We start from the raw sequence: 20,454 nt of genomic DNA, 5'->3' as shown, positions 1-20,454 counted from the left end.
GGTTTGCCAGAGAAAGAAAGGAATCAGCTGCTCTGCCTGCCTGCCTGTTCTCTCACTCTGGCACAGGGTTTCTCAGACCCAGCTTGCTCATCCACCCTCCCGGCAGCAGCGGCCACGGCAGGAGCTACCACTCCGGGTGCTTGCTCCACCTTTAGTGAAAGCAGCTCTCAGCTTCCACCCCAGTTCCCTCAGTCCCCTGTGCCCCCCATCCTTGCAACGCTCACCCCACAAATCATACTTTCTCCCTCTATAACCTACAAACCATAGCCCCTTCCAGTTGCATGCCCCCCTCCCAAAATGCCTGAGACCCTCACCTCCTTCCTGCATCAGACATCACCTCTCCTACCCTACACCTACCCCACTCCTGCACCTGCAGATCCTGCCTTCACCTCCTGCAAGAGTCAGAAAACACTTTCCTCCGTCAGCCTGCACGCAGATGAAGTTAGCAGCTGCCACCACCACCGCGTGGTACGGCCACAGAGCTCTCAGGTAGTTCACAGCACACCGCAGGGTGGGAGCTCTCTCTAGCGGCTCCCGGTCGCCTTCCTGGCAAATACCCGAGTCTCCTGTGCGTAACTGGGAGTGTAACAGAGAGGCTGGAGGATGGATGGATGAGTATGGTGGGGATCTGTGAATGAGGCTTTATAATCTTCACTCCTGATTCTCTGGTGACCTCCCAGATGCCACCAGCCAAACTAGTTTCTTGCAACAGATATTCTGATCTTACCTTGGACCTTGTCATGTTTGCTCTTTATAAAGCTCCATCTGCTGGAGTCATGTGAATAAGTGGGGATGGCAGCTGCCACTTCAATATTAAATAGCTCATTCTCGCACCTACCACGTAAAAGCTTGAAAATACGAACTGCAAAGGTTTAAATGCAAGGTCATACACAAAAAAGACTCCGCAGTGTTTCAATGTCATCACTCTTAAATTAATTTCAGGATTTGGGAGCTGGGATCGTAGTTTTTACACCGCTTCCTCCCTGCGAGCTGCCATTGCCTTTCCTGTCACCATGGGGTTGGGAAGTGTCACTTGTCCCTGTGCATAGTGCGCTCGGGCAGGCGGAAGGGAAAGGGCAGAGAGTCGTTATTAATTGCTGCACAGTGGCATTTACACCACAAGCCACACGAGTTCCTCTCTTCTGCCTGGGGCGAGATGCTCAAACTCTCTCTGTTTAGGCAATGACTTTAATTACTCCTCTGCTGCCCAGAGCAGGAGTGGGAAGGTGTAAAAGCTGCAAGCACAAAGCCAGGGAAGGATTGCCTGGACTCCGGAGCATCTGCCATGGCACAGGGGCACTCCTGGCTCCTTACTCCGCAGCCTCCACAGGGGTACAACCTCCCCAGACACCTTCTTGGGCAAAGACCATGGAGAAAGCTGTTCACCACGGCTCACGGGCCAGAAAGTCTGGGCAGCATCATTGTCATGTATGCACAGCCCAGACTGTCTGCCAAATGGGGACGGGAATGCATGCTACTTTTGTCGGGCTGAGAAGCATAACCCCATGGACAAAGGGTTCTTGCATGCAAAGGGGCAAGCACTGAGCAGAAGACCTGAAAAGACAGTAGTGAGCCTGTTGCTCAGGCTGTTGCTTCCTGGGCAGCAAGGAGGAAAGAAAAAGACATTTCCAAAGCACCCCCGGGTGAGAAAGCCGGCGGCATCGCCAGCGGTGAGGGATCACCATGGCAACCAGCAGTGCGGGGCCTCAAGGTGGAGAGCTAAAATTAGACATCGGGAAGGGCTGTTTCTCATCTCTAGCAGCAATCGGCGCTGAGGAGTCGGACCCCCAACACAGTGTATGCGCTGGTGTCGGGAGCATTTCCGAGCCCCTGCCTGCGCCCAGATGTCCGGCACTGAGCGTGGCTCGACGCACCGACACACGGTGCCACGAGCGGGTCTGCACGGGGGTCCCAAGGTCCTGCCAGCTGCTGTGCTGGCTCCCCGCTGGTGGGACTGCATGAAAACAGCACGGTGTCTGCAGCAAGATATGTGAGTGACCGCACACATGGAGAAGAGGCATCGTGGCTTTGCAAGGGAGCTGCTCACTGCAGCTCTCCCTTCTCTGCTGCCTCCCCTGGCCCCTGCTGAGCCACAATTGCCTGGTGTCACCTGGTGGAAATGGGGACTTTCCCAGCCAGCCTGTGAACGCTGAAACCATTAGGAGTTCAGTGACAAAACACCTCTGTAAGGAAGAATGAGCTTCCACCTGCAGAGAAGAGCTGTGCAAGCAGCTGCACATCCATGGTGCCCCACTGCCCGAAGGGAGCAGCAGGGACCTCTGCCATTACGCATGCCCTGGGAAATGAGCAGAGAGATCACCCTGCTACAAGGTGGGAAGCTAACGTGCTCGAAAACAACCCTTCAGATTGTTTTTTGCTTTCTGCACATCCTTCCATACAAAATCTCCACTTGGAGATCTCAAAAGTCTTTTTCTCAGCAGCCCATGCTGCACTGGAGAAATACGACCTGCCGTCCTGCTCTTACTGACACGAGTAAAAAGCTTTTCTGCCATCAGCAGCGACTGCAGGTCTTTTTCCTCTCTTGGCATCACTTTGTGGAAATCCATAAAATGACCGGACCGCTCACATAATGCTCTGTGCTGTTTGCTGTAAAATCAAGGCTTTGCATTTTTGCCCTGCCTGATGTGCAAGGAAATTCAAGTGCTCTAGAGCTGTAGCACTGAAAGCTCCTCTGCGGGGGCAAACCCATGTATCACACAAACTTGAGTACACAGATAAGGCAAAACTAAAGGGCACCAAAATAATGTCTGGGGTTGCAAGACCTGCACCGATTCTCACACCTCAGGAAAGGCAGCAGCAAAAGCTGGGAGGAGGTTTTCAGATATAAACAGTACAATTCACAATAAGCTCCTTCCACGCAGACAGGGAGAAACCACCTTTGCAGCTACATATTTCAGCCAGTCCTCCCTATGTCTTCCCATCCACGTCCCTTTTACCTGTTCCCTGCCACAACTGACACAGGAGTAGGGATATAAGGGATCTCCAAACGCGCCGAGGTGCCACCTGTAAACCGTGTTGCCTGCACAATTTCTAAACCAACTCAACATCCAGCCACGAAACCTAGCGCTTTGTTCAGCTGTTGTCTTGGCAATGGTTTCTTCTCAACGCAGAAAGATTTGGAGACGCAAGGCACTGGGTCAAGGATGCAGAAAGTTGAGACGAGAAACCATGCCTCCTGACTCCCAAATCTCCCTCCTCTCCTGCTGTGGGGCTGTGAGAAGCGCTGCGTTCTGCTGCGACATGGAAAAAGAGAGAGCTGGGCACCAAAGCAGCCCAGGTGGGTCAGGAAAACTCAGCAACTCCTGTATAGTGATGGCACTGAAAAAACATTTGGCTTGTGCATTTTCATCCCATTACCCAAGTGCGCCTCCGGGAAAAACAGCTCTCTGGGCAGTGAGCCCTCCTGCAGAGGTCCGGGGAGAGCGGATCCCACGTTGGCTGGAGGGCAGGCACAGGCAGACAGCCTGTCACCTCCAGCCATTTGTGCCACCGGCTCTGGAGGCACGTTTCTCCCCTTGTTCCGGTTTGTGATCAACAGGCAAAGTGCCCGTCCCTCCCCGCAAACCTGACCTAATTCCTGCGGCAGCTCCCTGGATCCTCTAACACGCTGGTGTGACGGGGCGGAAATTTGGCAATGCAATAAACCGAGCAGACTAGCGTGAAACAAGCTGGCACCCCCGATGGTGGGTTTGCCATAAATAGATAAGGCGAACATTGCAATTTTCTTCCTTAGGGCTATTTCCTCGGGACATTTGAAGACTCTGAAAGAAACCCCACACAAATTACCTTTAAGTCCAACTTGGAAGGTTTGATTTTCCGTTGTCAAAGATAAGATGGAGATAAGCCCAGTGTGTGCGGACTGAACCACATCTGATTTCCAGTTCATCTCTCCGATAAAACCTGCCTCCCAGGACATCATCACTATTAGGATGGCACAGCGGGCTGTGGGGAGTGACCCATATCCTCTATCCTGGAAGGAAACCTGCCATCAGAGGTTGCTGAACCTGCTGGTGCAGGGTCACATCAAGACCGAGCTGCACCATTCCTCAGGTCTGGTTATCCAGTCCCAAAGTGGCACCCTCTGGAGCCACTCGCCCCCCGCCTCCTTGCCTCTGGGAGGCACATGGTACATGTCACAGAATGGTAGGGTTTGGAAGGGACCTTTGGAGATCATCTAGTCCAACCCCCCTGCCAAAGCAGGTTCACCTGGAGCAGACTGGACAGGAATGCATCCAGGCGCATTTTGAATATCTCCAGAGAAGGAGACTACACGTCCCGAGGCTCAGACCAGCGAAGGTGTCTGATAGGCAGCTCAGAAGGCTCAAAACCAGGCTGTCCTCAAGCTATTTAGTTAAAAAGGAAAAGAAAAGATGTTTGTAAGGTGAAGTCTGGACTACTGCTTGATTCCCCAGGGCACTGCGACCAGACACATTTGACAATGTTTCCAATCCTAACAATATCCTACTTGAAGGGTGTCAGCATGAGGCCTGCGCTGGATGCAAAGGGGTCCGGTGCCATTAAAACTTCAGGATTCCTCCTCCCCCAAATCCTAAAGCCGTCCTGCGAGCAGCAGAACTAATGAAGTCCAGTTTCCAACAGCTCTCTCTGCAAGGCCTGCCTGTCAGCTAGTTACAGGGCAGCGTATGGACTCCTTCCTCAGGGGGGGTCTTTGCAGGCCCCTCTCATTAAGCCAGTCACCTAGAGTCACAAAACCAGCTGGATCCCATTATCTCGGAGGCCTCCACCGCTTTATCAGCTGTGGCGGAAACAGGCTGATAGATTCAAGACTCACTGGAGGCGAGAGACAGGCAGGCAGGCACAGACAGCCTGCTGACATAGCTTTGCTTCCTTAGGGAACCAGGCTGCAATTCCTTTGCAGAGCCCCACGAAACACCATGGCTCAGTCTCATGTCCCAGCAGACTCAGCACCGCTGCTGCTCGCAGCCCTGGAGGCACGTCTTCACCCCGGACCCCTGCAGTCTCCCCCACGCTGACCCTCATGCTCCCTCCTCCCCAACATTTTCCATGCGTCGCAGGACAGAGCCCACCTCTCTTCTGCTTTCGTCCATCCCTTGGAGCTTCTACCGCTGAGGTATTTCAGTCAGCTGCAATCCAGGGCTGCGAACCACCACCTGGACACAGTGCTGGGAGCTGCTGCTCTCCCAGTGGGATGCCTGCCACAGAGGAGCACGTGCCCCATTCCAGCTCCCAGTCACCACCCCCCTTCCCAAATCTCCCCCTGTATCTCTTCCTCTTCTCAGCTGACATCCAGGACTGGCTCACTAAATACATCACACAAAAAAATGCAACCCCTTAAAGGCTTCTGAATTCTTTATAGATGAATATTTAATGGCAGATGGTTTTTGCTAAGAGGAAACAAGCCAGAACGTACATCTCTGCCCATGCTGGGAGTCGGGGTGTGTTCTCAGAAAACCTGGATTCAGAGACAAACAGGCAAGAAAGGAAGGGACCTGCAACTCCCAGAGCTCAGAGGAGGTTCCCTCTCTGCAAAAGCTGTACCGCACCCATTTGCGTGCGACCTTTCCTGCCTTGCTGTCTGCCTAGTCCGGGACCCATGAACCGGCCGTGTCCATCATATCAGAGCGCTGAGTGGGAGCGCAGTGAGGTTCTGGCTGACCTCTGTGATGAGAGGGGGCCCATCAGGTCGGTGACCTCTGCATGAGGCCGTGGAAAAACAACATTGCCCATGGTGGCCTGCCTGCGGGTAGTTGTCCATGCCTCTGTCAGGGAGATGAAGATGTCCGATGCTACTACTGCTACAAACAAGACTGCCTGGGCAGTACTGCCTAGCAGAGATTGGTGGGGCAGACACAGATAGCTCTACCTCCCCATTGACCCAAGTGGGTATATAGCCTGGCCCCTTGAGAGGGACCGCAGCCATAACACACCAGCCGTGGCTTTCTCATGTCCCACAGCAAGTAGGCAGGAGCTGGTGCCTGCAAGGAAAGGGAAGCAGGAATTGGGAGGAAGGAGGCTTTTCTCCCCACAACCTCATCAAGAGAGAAAGGCATCTGCCAAACAGATGATTTCTCTTACAGCACGATGCTGCTAACCGTTACGGTGCCAGGCGCACCTCTCTCGGGGATCCACTGTGTGAGGACTCTGTTTTCCCTTTTAAACTGGAAGGAATGTCTGTGCTTTGGCCCCCATAACCTCATATTTTCCACCACAAGGCAATGACCAGGGAGGCCCCATAAGGGGAACAATGACATGAGAGTCTGGGGAAGAGGAAATCTCCACCGCAAACAAGTCTGGAAAATGGCTGCTAGAAGGAAGGGAGCTCGCGTCTGGCAGCACTCTCCCTGCTGCAGCCTGATTCTGCCACTCACCCTAAAACCCTCCTCGCACTCACAGCCTCAAAAATGTAATGGCCCAAAACTGCGCTGTCTCTTAACTCTCTTCCCTCCACCCATCCCTGCGGCGCTTCTGGAAGAAAGGGGCTGCATTCCCTCCTGCAGCATCACTGTCAGCTCCTCTGCAGCCACCAGGAACATTTTTGCTAGCGCTGGCTCCCTGCAAAGGCAGGAGATCAGAGACTGGTTTGCACAGGCCAAGCCAGCCGGAGAGGCTTCAGCTGTGAGCAGGGCAGAGTCAGTCCCACGGGAGGAGAGGTGCTGCTGCTGCACCTCGGTTCTCAGGGGAGGAATCCAGTTAATCACTTCATATTTGCGTAAGAAAATAACCCTCGTGCAACAGGGAAAGGATTTCAGTGCACTTGAAAGGTCCTAAATGAAGCTGGTCCCACGGGACCTGCGGGATGAGATTGGTATCATCCTCCTCATGTGACAGATTGAAAAAGAAAGGCCCAAGGGAGAGGATTTGCTCAAGAACTGCCAGAAGGCAGCAGCTCAGCTCCCTTTGCTCCCTGGTCCAGGGCCAGACCACTTCACAGTCTAACACACAAGTCATACTCCCTGTTGGGGTATGACCACCCTTCCCAGCCCTCGAGTGCCCTGAGACAGGCTCTGTTTTGCCATTGTTGGACTTCTGGGAACCGCAATTCTCCATCCTGTTTTGTTTAAAACTTAAATAAAAACATGACCAGCACTGATTCCTGAATTTCAACAGGCAGGGCTGTTCTGTACGTGGGCAGCACATGAGACAAGTCACAGCACCTTAGTCAGAGGAAGCCCTTGCTGATAGAAGGGTGTGAAGGATGAGGAAGAGTTCCTCCTTGGGTCAAGCAGGCAGAGGTGGAGCACCGTCCCAGCCTCCAGACCCGAGCAGAGCTATGGACCACAGACTCCACCACCCCTCTTCCTCTCCAAGCACCGTGGAGTCCAGCACCAGAGCCCTGAGATCATCTTCCCCACTTTGGGGTGCACTCATGCAGCAGTCCCCTGCCTCACTACCCAATTTGATGCTGTTTGTGCCATATACAACCTCAACTGTTCCCTTTCAGCCCCTAATTCTGCAGTGACCCACAGATCTTTCTGGGTCATGGCAGTCCCTCTTTTTCCATCCTTCATCCTGCTAATTTCCCACACTCAGAAGCCCTGGAGATTTTACTGGTCCTGCCAGTAAGTTTTGTTGCCTCTTTTTCCAGCCAGCTGGGATGATTTATTTCTGAATGGGATCCAAATTTCTCAGCCATCACCTGGCTCCAACAGAGGGAAGGGAAGAGAGCAAGCTGAGCAGTTGGAGGCAAGTTAGGATTTACAACCCTATGGCATCTCCTCAGCACTTCCAGTAACTGGATACACAGGAGGAACACGGAGTGCAGGAAATGCTGAGGTTTACCAGCAGCCTCTGGCTTCTTGCACAAGAGACCTCAGTAGTTTTCTTCCCATCACTAATGCAATGGATTTGATCATCCCTCTTCCCAGCTCTGCGCCTTGGTCCTTCTTTACCCGCCTTGTACCACAGCACATTGCAAAAGAGCAATGGAAATCACTGTGTGATTGGAGGGAAGCACTGAATCAGCCCCAGTGTGGGAGGGAGAGGGAGAACAGAATTGGACATTAGCCGGTTTTGCACTTCCCACCTTCTAGCCTTGGTCAAGGACTTGCTCAGCTCCTCGTTAATGCAGAGCAGCTTCAGGGCTGCTCCACTCAATGGCTCTGCTGGAGATGGCCCTGCAAGAGCAAATCCCCAGGGGACACAGCTCTCTGACACAGTCAGATCTCTCATTTGAAGCTTCTTTACTACATGGAAAGTCCTGAGATCCCCTTTACACAGTGGGAACAGTGAGGAAGGGTCAGAATAAACCCCATTATTGGGCATTATTTTGACTAGACAACTTTTTTTGGCCAGTGGTCTTGACAGAGCATCCCCTTCCTGAAACCATACAGTCAGGAATAGTTATCAGACTAATGGGAAAACCTGAAAACACAAGCCAGATAAAACAAATCTGCAAGAGGGGATAAGTTTGGGAAGACTAGGGAACTAACCTGGAGACTGCTTATCAGTGGTACATCTGCCAAAAAGGCACAGCTCCCTCAAAGGTTAAACCATGTCCCTGTAGCCAGAGGGAGCTGAAGGCAAGTCTGGCAAAGCTTTGTCACATTACAACCTTCAAAATGCAAAGTAGGATTTCAGGAGGTGGGCAGATGCAAAGAAAGCTCTCTAGGTTCTTGTAACCTCAGCTTTTACTATCGAAGACCTGACAACTGGCAGAAGGGTGTGCGCACCTACTCATTTGTATTGGAAAGAGGAGAGGAAAAACACTGCTGTAAAAACTAAGTGAAAATCCTTGCTGTGAGAGGAACATGGGGAGGGCTGCACAAGCATACAAACTACAGGGAGAGATGTCCATGTGTTTCTCCCTGCTCTCACAAACATCGCATCAGCAACAAGCAAATCCCATTAAACTGCAAAGGCAGTCACCCCGCGGCCCCACACCAGGACAACAGAGTAGCAGTGTTGGGCCATCCAGGACCCAGTGCAAGGAGAACTGTCACCCCTGAGTTACAACCAGGTACTTCTTTTCAACTCCTCCTGCCCTTGTTATACCCCAGAAAGCCTCCAGCCCAGGCACCAGCACCTGAAACCATCCCTGTGCAGAGTTAACACCATTTCACACCTATCCTGAAGAGGCTTCCCTCTGCGATAGGGAAAGTGCTCTAAGTTTGTCTGACTTGCCCTCAATGGCTGACCTCTTTACTGAGCCAGCCAAGAGGAAGCTCTGATAAGGCAAGAAGGCCCTGAGAAAATTGGTAGCATCGCTATGAAATATGCTATAAAATCCAGTCACTATGGTAACCGCCACAGCTGGAAGGAAAGAAGAAAACTTCCCAGCCTTCCCATGGATGTCCCAATGACGGGTATCACCCCGGGCTATTGGTGCCACAGCCGCCCGCAGCCTCTTTGCCCCTGCACTGCTCCCTACAGCTCGTGCTGAACCCGCTCTCGCTCAAGATGCTTGGCCAAACACTGAGGCTTTTTTTTAGGCAAGCTGCTTGTGCTTACACTGGTGCGTCCTCGTGGGTCCCCCCATCTCATCCCTGATTTAACCCAGCATAAACAGAAGGGGAACAGGAGATAAACTATGCTGCGTGGGCTATCACTGAGGAAGACGGATGGTATTTCCCCAATACCCTCTCCCCGAGCTGCTAGCTTACAATCTGTTGTTCTCATGACATATCCGTTACAACTAAATTCCCCGTCACAGCAGTGGAGCAGTATATAAAATGAAAGGTAAACACAACTGAGCAGTGAATAACCTCTGCTGTGCCCATGAGAAGTGGCACGCCCCATACCCACGCGTGTAGTCTCAGGGAAGCAGGCTCAGTCACCCCCGCTTCTCCCAGAGCAGAGCTCCCCTTATCACCCCATGGCCTCTGCGACAGGCTGACAGCGCTCGCTCACCAGCACCTGCAGCCCGAAGGCAGTTCTGTGATTAAGAAACAAGAGAAGTGATTATTGATTGCCTATAATTCCTAAATAAGGCTGGGTAACTTTTTCAGACAGAGAGCTAATTCACTGGAAAATGCAATTTGAGGCTGACCAAAACTATTTGGAAATCTGTGCCTAGTTCGGGGAATAGCTTTGATTCCAAATTATTTCTAAGACGAAGCGAACTATTTTCTGGTTTTTATTTTGAAATATATTTCATGAAGTGTTGTGTGCAAACTTAAAGGTCAAAGACAGCAAAATAAAAACATGTTTTGATAAACTTTGCAACTTTTTGTTTGGTCCGTTCTTTTTTTCTGTTGAGAATAAAAAATGACTTTCAGCTGACCTGAAATGGAATTTTGGTTTGACTCTCTGATTCAGCTAGGCAAATTGGAAAAAAAAAAAAAATTATTCCCATGGCTTTATTCCTAAAACATCGTTATTTTGTGTCTAAAGCAACCTATTCTTCTCGTTCTTTCATCTCCTTCCATCTGGCTCTTCGTGACCGTGTCTGGAAATAACGAAGAACTGTTGCAGACATCCCTCTCCCCCTCTCTCTGCAATCATGGCATTTTTTCCTGTCTAGTTGGGGAGACTGTTGATGCTGACTCCCATGGCTTGACTTTAAAAAACAAACAAACAGAAAAATAAAGCCACAGCTCCATTTGGTGGTTACGATAACCCAGATAGATGTTGCTTCAGGGAAAGCACCCTCTGCTCTGAGTCACTCCAGCAAAGCAAACAGCACTGATTTAATGAGGCAGCTCCCAGTCTGAATTGTACTGGGGCTGCAAACACCATTCTCCATCCCTGCTCTGCTTTGGTCCCCTCTGAAATGCTCAGTCCTGTCCCATCGCTTCCCATCCCTCAGACCCCAAAGGAGACTGTGCCTGCTTCTCAGCTGAGACGCACCATTCTCAGCAGAGGAGAACATCAACCCCTCCGCTGGCACCAGCCAAAGCCAGCTGGCGAGCTAATGGGCATCAGGATATTTGTGCACAGATGCTCAAATGGGAGGCCGATATCCACACTACAGAGTGGCACGGAGGTGCTCACGCTCACCTTGAGAAGCAGAGAGTGCCCAGGACTCATACACAGACAACATGGCACTGCCTGCGGCTGGTGAGCAGGGCACCCGGGTCTTCTTCCCAGCTCTCTCGTTCCCTGATGGGTCATTTCAAGATACTCACTGTTGGTGACCCAACTTGCAGAAAAGTAAAGGACTGCATCACTGCCATCACCTTAAATGGGGATTTTCACATTTGGTAGCCTATCTGAGCGCAGCGCAGTTAAGGGCAGGCAACCAGTGCCACACAGATGCAATGATGATGACCCAAGCGTTTATCCATCTCTCGTTTCTCACTGCTCTGGAGACAGTGACAAGGCATTAGGGAATTGCTACGAACTTCAGTACTGTCCTGGGCTAGCAGCAGAGGGCTCCAAGCCCAGCTACTGACCCTGAGGCTCTCCACGCCTCCCGCAGCCCGCATTCCTAGAAGAAGGATCACTGCTTGAACCACCTCCAAAAGCATGAACTATTCTCTAATACTTCTTGAGCTCTTCCCAGGATGTTTTGCTTTCTGCCCTGTGGCCTGGCCAGGCTGCGTTTCAGAGATGAAAGGCCATGAGTGCGCACAGACGCCGGCATCCTTACGCGTTCCTGGCTTGCAGGCTTTCCTCGAAACAGCTGCGGGCACACCGCCGGGGAGGAGGAGCTGCCTCCCAGCCTGGAGAGAGGGCTGCTGCTCTGCCAGACGGCGAACCTGCACCCGCCAGGTATGCTGTGAGGTCCTGGCACGAAACCCTCTGCTTTGGGGCCAGCAGCAACCCGCCAGGGCCACCAACCAGCCCAGCAGAAAACAAAGCTGCCCCCCTCCTTCCCCTGCAGGCTGCGACAGCCTTGAGAAACACAGTGCAAAATGCAGAGGGTATGATGCTATCTATCAGCACACAAACCTGCTTAATAACAACATGGCTCTCTCACCTCTTTTGCCCCAACGGCTCCCAGAGCACATCGCAGACCGAGTACATGAAGCATCACTGCCTACTGCTGGGCAACGTGTGCTATAGGAATGAAACCCAAAGAGCACTTGAGGTCATGGGCAGAAGCTCCAGCATTGTCCAACACTGGAGATGCCAGCAGGAGTGTGGGGGCCTGCAATGCAGACACCCGTGTGCACCCCATCTCCTCTGCCCAGCTTTATCAGAAGCCAAACCAGATTCCGAAAAGCACTGGAGGGAAGCTCGCTCGCAGTCTCAGCGCGCAGCTCGGCCCCTATCACAGTACTAAAGGGAGAGTCTGCCAGTGGTCTGGCAGGATTTCAGCCCGACTTACTGTCCCTGCCAATGGTTCCCACCTAAATTCTGGCACCAGTGCAGGAGCTCAGCCTTAACCCTCACAACGAACAAGAGAAGGGGGCTCCCTGTGTCCCTCCAGACACCCCCTTTCCCTTCCCTCTTGCAGGGTGAAGCTGGCACAGCTCAGGAAAGCCGAAGGCGGCTCTGGAGGATCACACCGGCCTGCAGCACAGGCTGGTGGCAGAGATAAGCTCAGAGCTTGGCTGGCGGCTGCAGCCCTCACTCCCTCACACACCAAGACAAGGAATTACAAACACTTCCCCACTAAAAAAAAAAATAATAGAAAAATCCACCAGAGAGTGTGGTAGAGAAACCACCAAACCAGCTGGATCCAAAGGGAAAAATCTTGGCCTCCTTGAAATGAGAGGTGAAACTCCCCCTGTCTTGGGGGGATCTTGATGCCCTCATCGCTTCATGCCAGCAAACCAGAGTCACACCAATGGACTCAGAGCAGGGACCACTTAGGAAACCACGGGACCCCCTTAGCTGGCCAATATGCCTGTTTCTCTGTGCGAGGGAGCCCTTGCTGCTGGGGCTGGCCTGTTCCTGTTGTGCATGCTCTGAAAAGCAGTGTCCTTGCAGTTTGTATGTATCAAAGGGTCTGAGGCAAGTACTCCCCTATTTCCTTCCACTGTCGCGACTCAGAGGTGGGCTGAATTAATGGCACGGACTTCCTCTGTAAGTATATAAACTGCACCACTGCCACATGCACACAAGACAGATCACAGCCAGTAACAGAAGACGGAGTAAAGAATTGGCTCTTTTGGGGTATCCTCTTTTAGATGGGTCCTTTCCCCCATGTCTCCCTGATAAAATTATCATTCTTATTTCACACCACATGGGCAGTAAAACGACCCCCTTCCACACCACCTCACAGAAATCACAGTGCAAGAAAAGGCTTTGCGCCACCCGCCTGATCACCAACACAACTCACAGCTGCTGTAGGAGCTGCGGCTGGCACAGCTCCATCCCTGCATCCCCACGCTGCAGAGCCTCAGGTTTCCCTGGCACCATCCTTTCCCGCCACAGCCTTGGCCCGGACACGACAGAGTCCCACGCAGGAGCAGCAAAAGCACCGGCCCAAAGGGGAAATTTGTTGTGTTCCCTTCACACCACCACTGTGGCATGGTGTTTTCAGCAAAGACACTCCAGGTAATAAACTCAGTGCTCTAGGCTGTGTCTCTGCTACGTAACCTTTCCTGCTGTCCACTGGCTGTTTAATTTCTCTCCTGAGTGCCAGACCTTCTGTTCATTAGCGCTGAACTTCCTCCAGCTGCCAGCAGCTCTCATTGCTCTGTGTTGTCAAAACGAAGCCTGCTTTTCCCCCTGCCTTGATTGATTTTTACTCCTGTAACTTTGTACTGGTGGAGCCTTCAATTTTCTCATGGTCTTTGAAACCTCGCTAATGAAGTCCCTAATCCTTCCAAAGTAAGAATTTGGGGTTTGGCTCTTTTAGTCAAAAGGAAGCTTAAAGTGGATCTCCCTTGTTTTTTAGCAATGATCACTTGGACAGCATGCCCGCGTTCTCTCAAAGGCGTCAGGAATACGCTTACATCTTGTTTGTTGTTCAGGAGTCTCCCTGGAGACTGAGAAAAGACATTCACGAGACCTGAGTGGCAGGACTTGCTGGTGAAGCACAAGCCACAGAGACAGATCTCATCATGTCCTGCCTCCCCGCTGAGCTCTGTCTCTCCATACCTTGCCTGTCCAGATGACTTCCCTTGCTCATCTTCCCAACACACTGGTCCCACTGCCCTCCAGCAACGCCCTCCACCACAAACGCCTGCCTTTGAATGACACTGCAAAGCTCCCAATGGGATCGCACACAGGTAGGAAGCACACAGGGCTGGGAGGCACCTCTTGAGTCACCAAGTCCATCTCTGAGCTACCAGTACCCCCTCTGCATACAACTCTATGATACTGATGAAAGAATGTTATTTTTTGGTTGTCTCACACCCATTGAAAGCCTGATCTCAAAACCCTCTTACAGTTTGAGCCTTCCCCTTATGTCAAGGCTGACTGTATTCATGGCGGATCCACACTATTCATTCATATTGGCATATGAATGAATTCTATGCTTTAACTTAACGTAAAGCCCTTAAAGTATAGAATTCATATGCTTTAAGTTAACTTAAACAGCACATTTCCCTCCCTGGCATTTCATTCCCTCATCCTGCCCAGCATTAAGGGAGGAAAGCAGCAATAACAGATGTCTGTCTTAATAAATAATGCTCTTTCATACAGGTAATCTCTGCTTTGACTGTTATCAACAACACTTTTAAGGAAGCATGGAGTCCAAAAATCTTGCATTACAGTGGAAATCTGGGGGACAGGCCAAATCATGGGTGAAAAATATGCAGTTTACCACCATTTCATGGCCAGAAGAGGGCAAAGAAATGAGATGCATCTGTGGGTTCGAGGGAACTGGCAGATGAAGTTGCTAAGCCACTAACCATCATATTTGAGAAGTCGTGGCAGTCTGGTAAAGATCCCACTGACTGGAAAAGGGGAAACATAACCCCCATTTTTAAAAAGAGAAAACAGGAAGACCTGGGGAACTACAAGCCGGTGAGCATCACCTCTGTGCCCAGTGAGATCATGGAGCAGATCCTCCTGGAAACTCTGCTAAGGCACATGGAAAATAAGGAGGTGATTGGTGACAGCCAACATGGCTTCACTAAGGGCAACTTGTGCCTGCCAAATTTGGTGGCCTTCTGCAACAGTGTTACAGTGTTGGCGGATAAGGGGAGAGCAACAGATGTCATTTACCTGGACTTGTGACACACAACATCATTGTCTCTAAATTGGAGAGACATGGATTTGACTGATGGACCACTTGGTGGATAAGGAACTGTCTGGATGGTTGCACTCAAAGAGCTGTGGCCAATGGCTTGATGTCCAAGTGGAGACCAGTGATGAATGGCGTTCTGCAGGGTTTGGTATTGGGACTGGTGCTGTTTAACATCTTTGTTGGTGACATGCACAGTGGGACTGAATACACTCTTAGCAAGTTTGCTGACGACACCAAGATGTGTGTTGCGGTCAACATGCTGGAGGGAAGGGATGCCATCCAGAGGGACACAGACAGGCTTGAGAGATGGGCCTGTGCGAACCTCGTGAAGTTCAACAAGATCAAGTGCAAGGTCCTGCATGTGGGTCACGGCAATCCCAAACACAAATACAGACTGGGCTGAGAATGGATTGAGAGCAGCCCTGAGGAGAAGGACTTGTGAGTATTGGTTGATAAGCCTCAGAAAGCCAACCGCATCCGGGGCTGCATCAAAAGAAGCGTGGCCAGCAGGTCGAGGGAGGTGATTCTGCCCCTCCACTGTGCTCTTGGTGAGATCCCACCTGGAGCACTGCATCCAGCTCCGACGACCCCAACATAAGAAGGACCACAAAGATGATCAGAGGGCTGGAGCATCTCTCCTACAAAGACAGGCTGGGAGAGTTGGGGTTGTTCAGCCTGGAGAAGAGAAGGCTCCGGGGAGACCTTATAGTGGCCTTCCAGTACTTGAAAGGGGCCTATAAGAAAGCTGGAGAGGGACTAAAAAGTGAAAACAAGGCTATGTTGTAATAGGACAAGGGGTAATGACTTTCAACTGAAAGAGGGTAGATTTAGATGAAGACATTAGGAAGAAATTCTTTACTGTGAGGGTGGTGAGGCATTGGAACGGGTTGCCCAGGGAAGCTGTGGATGCCCCTTCCCTGGAGGTGTTCAAGGCCAGGTTGGATGGGGCTTTGAGCTACCTGGTCTAGTGGGAGGTGTCCCTGCCCATGGCAGGGGGGTTAAAACTAGATGATCTTTAAGGTCCCTTCCAACCCAAACCTTTCTATGATTCAAAACTGAATTTAGTATTTTTTGCTACAGTGCAAGCTTAGTCAATATTATAATCAGGACAGTAAGTCATGACCGCCAAATTCCTGTTCCTTCCAGGGAAAAAGAATCCTCCGTACAGCAAGACATGACACGCAAGATTAGGGATAGAGAAAGAAAGTAAAAAGGATTTGCTCTTGATCGCTTTAACCTAGGAAAGAACAGAATGACAGGTCCTAACGTGAGGCAGCTTTAGTTGTGTTTCAGAGAGGGAGCAGCCCCCTCAGACCAAGTTCCCCACTGTTTTGGAGCTGATAGCCATTATTAGCCATGCTGTTATCTCAATGAGCACCTGAAAGAAAAAAAGGCAGCATTTTCCTCACATTGTAAACCCTCTCTAATAAACCATGACTATGTATTCTGCAATTAAAACCACCGTACTCCAGGCAGCAATTCCCACAGAGGCCTGGGATCTCTTCACATACCTAAGTGCCCGTGTCCCCACAAATGAAGCATCTGGAGGGCTATGGAACAATTCCTTGGAGAGAGGGAGGAGGAGGAGGGTAGGGAGGCTGCCACAGACTGGTTCACATCTGGTTCTCCCACTTTGTTGCCCTAGCTTGAACTCCCACAGAAACAAACAGTTCTTTTTGTGCAGCCTTTCGCAAAATCTCTTCAGTGGGACCACACATTCATCCTCCTCCTCGTTCCTTGAACAGCCCTTGTGACCCAGCTTCCAAGAAGGCCAGTTAAGCGCAGATGGGTTCAGACACCCACGCCAGCCCTTTGCCTCCTGCAGCCTGCGAAGGCATCCCGCACTCCTCCCCAGCACGGGGACCTGACACAGAGAAGCCGGAGGCCTCCAGCAAATCTCTGCTGGCACCTCCAACAGAAGGCAGCAGACCACACAGACTTAGTTGTCCTCTCCCCAATGAATAATGATACCTTCAAGACAAACTTGAGGCTTGCTTTGGGAACGCAGGAGGGATGCAGAGGATGGAGCAGAACGGGAGGGAGGGAGGCTACATTGTTTTCTCTCCATTCTTGGCTGCTCTTTGGGTAAATAATGGACTTCTGTCTCCAGGGCTGCTAATCAGCTCTAAATGCCCTCAAAGAAAGCAAACAACAGCACAATAGGAAAGCCCAGAAATAAATCCATTTCATTATAAATTCATTTTGTTTTCATTCCATTTTTCTTGCTAGTAAAAAATTTAGGTTATGCTAAGCACTTTCTTTTCCCAGCAATCTCTGCGTGCTGTCAGCTAATGCAACAGAAAGTTAAGCTTTTGACAGTATAATGGCTTTGTTATGAAAAAAATACAATTATATTCTTTCCCAAGACAAATTCTACAGTATTAAAACATCTGAGCAACGCAGCACTGTCCTCAAAGCTGTTGGTGAAGGAATTTTACATGAAGAGATATGAGGACAAGAGCTTTCAGGGAAGATGTATTTTACTGCATAGATTTCCACTGCTCAGAAATACAGAAGAGATTTTTATATTTTTTTAGCAGGGACACAACCCATATGCTGGATAACTGAGTTACACAAGCTTTTGCTTCTACTTTACTTGTAGTTGTGTCACCCATAACCAGAAATCATAACTGTCTGAAGACTCCTCCATGGCATGCATCAAACTATGCCAATTCATCAGCATCAGTTCATCTCTATACTGGTGTTTCTAACAAACTCATTAGCAGTAATTAAGAATACTAATCTGGGACTATGGAGAGTTTAGAGTAGTAAATGGAGTGAATTCATAACAGATATCACAGATATTTCAATAATCCTCCATGTTTTGGCTAATCCCAGCAAAGCTGCTTGAAGTTCAGCTGGTGACTTGAATACCTCCAGGCAGTGGGAGAAGCCATGAATGCCTGATTAAGAGAAACCCTCTCTTGAACACCATGCAGAAACGGAAAAAAAAACCGAGGGAACTGGGCAGTTCTGGGATGGGCACAGAGTGCCAAGGCTCAGAGCCTGCACTTACCCTGGGAAATTAAATAGGACCAGCCGCTAGCAGGAAAATCCCAGACACCTCAGCTTAAATGCCTGCACTGTCAAAGCGGGAGCATGGCCCACGCTGTGGTCTCCAAATTCTCTGACATGGTTTAGCGGTTACACACACCACTGGGAACCAAGAGGTAATTCACACGCAGCCACCCTAATCAGGAAATAAGACAATTTAACAGCACAGATGTGGGCCATTCTGTCCCACTTGGCCTCACAGTCAGCAGACAGCCCTGTGAGTGCTTAATATATTAATGCAGACATTGCCAAAGCCATGGCAGAATCTCAGCCAGAACCTGCGTGGAGTCAAGCGCCATGACTGGCAATCTAGTAACGGCCAAGACAACGGCATCACTTTCCATGCATCTGGTATTTACAAGACATCCTTGTGGCTGGAAAAGACCAAGACATGCTGAGCTGTGTATCTGAAACAGCAGCACCAACCCATCTTCAACTTGGCTTGGGTTTATATTTCATGGTCTGACCTCCTCTGGAAGTCCCCAGAAGAACAGAGAGCAGTCGAACTGGCTGACTCACAGAAGTCAAAGCGTCACCCCACGGTACGGATGGAACAGGTAACAACCCAATGTTTAAAAGCAGCCTGACGCTTCCCCTTACGAAACCATCTTTTCTGTTGCTGAGATCTTTGCCAGCATTGAACTGCTCAGGTTGACATTTTCCACACCAGGTGTTTGCCTCAGGCTGACTTTTCCTTTTTAAAGTGTCAACAGAAAAAGGTCAGTGGTTTCTGAGAACAAGATTAAGTTGTTTTGTCCCTGTTCAAGGAATTGTTAGAGTTGTTTTGCTCAGAACGCAGAACAGTCCTCGGCGCCTCTGCAAGAGACTGAGTTTGGTGGGAAAGTCACCTTGGTGCCTCTTGCTTGTAGGGAGCTATACACATCTCTCAAAGTCTATAGCAAGTGTGTGCGAGCGTGTGTTTGTGGAAATCACCAGTCTGAACGCAGCCAGTGACCTTTCTAGCATCTGATGACTCTACTTCTGAAACTCCAGTCACTGCTAAGAACAATCCTTCCCCTTACAGATCCCAATCACGTTGCCCAAACACTAGCTGAACACAATGACCTAACAAGCTCTCTTCTGGGACTGCAGGATTTCACCAGCAGCTGCTGCTTGGGGTACAGCACGGAGCAATGAAATGCAAAGCAGAGGGACTACACCTCCTTCTAAACGCTCCCTTGCAGGGTCATCAGTCATTACAGCCAGCAGGGCTGATGCCAGAAGAAAACAGTAATTTAGGACAAATAGTACAAGGGTGGAGAACTGAATCAGCAGATGTTTTGCATAGAAGAGTCAACCTCAGGACACGACTGAGACTAGAGAAAAGAGGACAGGCTAGGTAGGACATGACCATCGTTTGGAGCTAGAGCACGATGTGGCACATGGATCCTGTGACAGCAGGTCCCAGTGTGTGTCTTATGTTCCCTCATCAAGCCAGCCACGTGGTGGGATCCAGCTCAGAGCCCGAATGAGCACCAGCAGCAGTCTGAATGTGCAGGTACTACAAACTCTTTGGCTGTGAAGGTGGTTGAGCTACTGCTGCTCCACTGATGAAACTGCGATCCCTCTCAGTCACTCGGTAAGCAAGCACATGGGTGGCCTTCCACTGTTTTGGGTTTTTTGTTTGTTTTTTTCTTTATTTTTTCTTGAAAGAGAAGCATAGCTCTGTGCTCTTAGCGGTATAGACTCAGTGGTTGCTGCCGTATCTCTAGAAAGAGCATGAAGACCACCAGAGGCGACGGCTTCATTTGCTTTTGTCTGCAGTAAGAGAGATGTAGCAATAGCCAACCTTACAGTAGTTTGATGGCAGCTTAAGTAATTGACCAGCAAATGCTCTAATGGGCTCATAGATGATGCAGCAGACGGCAAAATGTAATTACAAATGCTCTGTGCCACAGAGGCAAACAACACTGAGAAATGCCAAACCAAGTGCAGCCAGAGCTCAGCACCACCAGTCCCAGGTCTCTTCTTTCCCAACAGCAGAAGAGCATCCCCCTGAAGTACTCACTCCTAGAGGGGCCAGGGTCCTTCTGGGCAGCCAGGTCTTGCCAGTGCAAGGCACTGCCTCCAAGTGCCATTTGCCTGATCACACAAGCAGCAGCCACCCAAGCAGCACGTATGTCTCAACAGAAATGAATTTTACATGATGGCTGGGAGCCACAGCTCAGTGGATTTACACGATTTACACTCTGGAGCTCGGAAACATGAGATGGGGGGGCATCCTAGGCAAAAAAAAAAAAAAAGAAAAGAAAAAGGTGGTGAAGAAAGATAAATGACAAGGCAGTGGCTCACACAGAAGTGAACGATACCTGCACGGCAGCCATTCCTCCCTGAGCAGTGAAGGTGATTGTGCCAGACCTTGGGAAACGTCCCAG

The 20,454-nt window shown here is 50.4% G+C and overlaps 1 protein-coding gene across 1 annotated transcript in view; it reads right to left on the bottom strand.

The window, feature by feature from the left end:
- FSTL1 (follistatin like 1) overlaps positions 1 to 20,454 on the bottom strand; it is a 56,865-nt gene that overhangs the window by 17,115 nt on the left and 19,296 nt on the right. The window lies entirely within an intron of this gene.

The sequence above is a fragment of the Larus michahellis genome, chromosome 1 (genome assembly GCF_964199755.1).
Source record: "Larus michahellis chromosome 1, bLarMic1.1, whole genome shotgun sequence".
NCBI classification, from domain to species: domain Eukaryota; kingdom Metazoa; phylum Chordata; class Aves; order Charadriiformes; family Laridae; genus Larus; species Larus michahellis.
The sequence above is the reverse complement of the archived record's forward strand: the minus strand, read 5'-3'. Positions and strand labels throughout refer to the sequence as shown.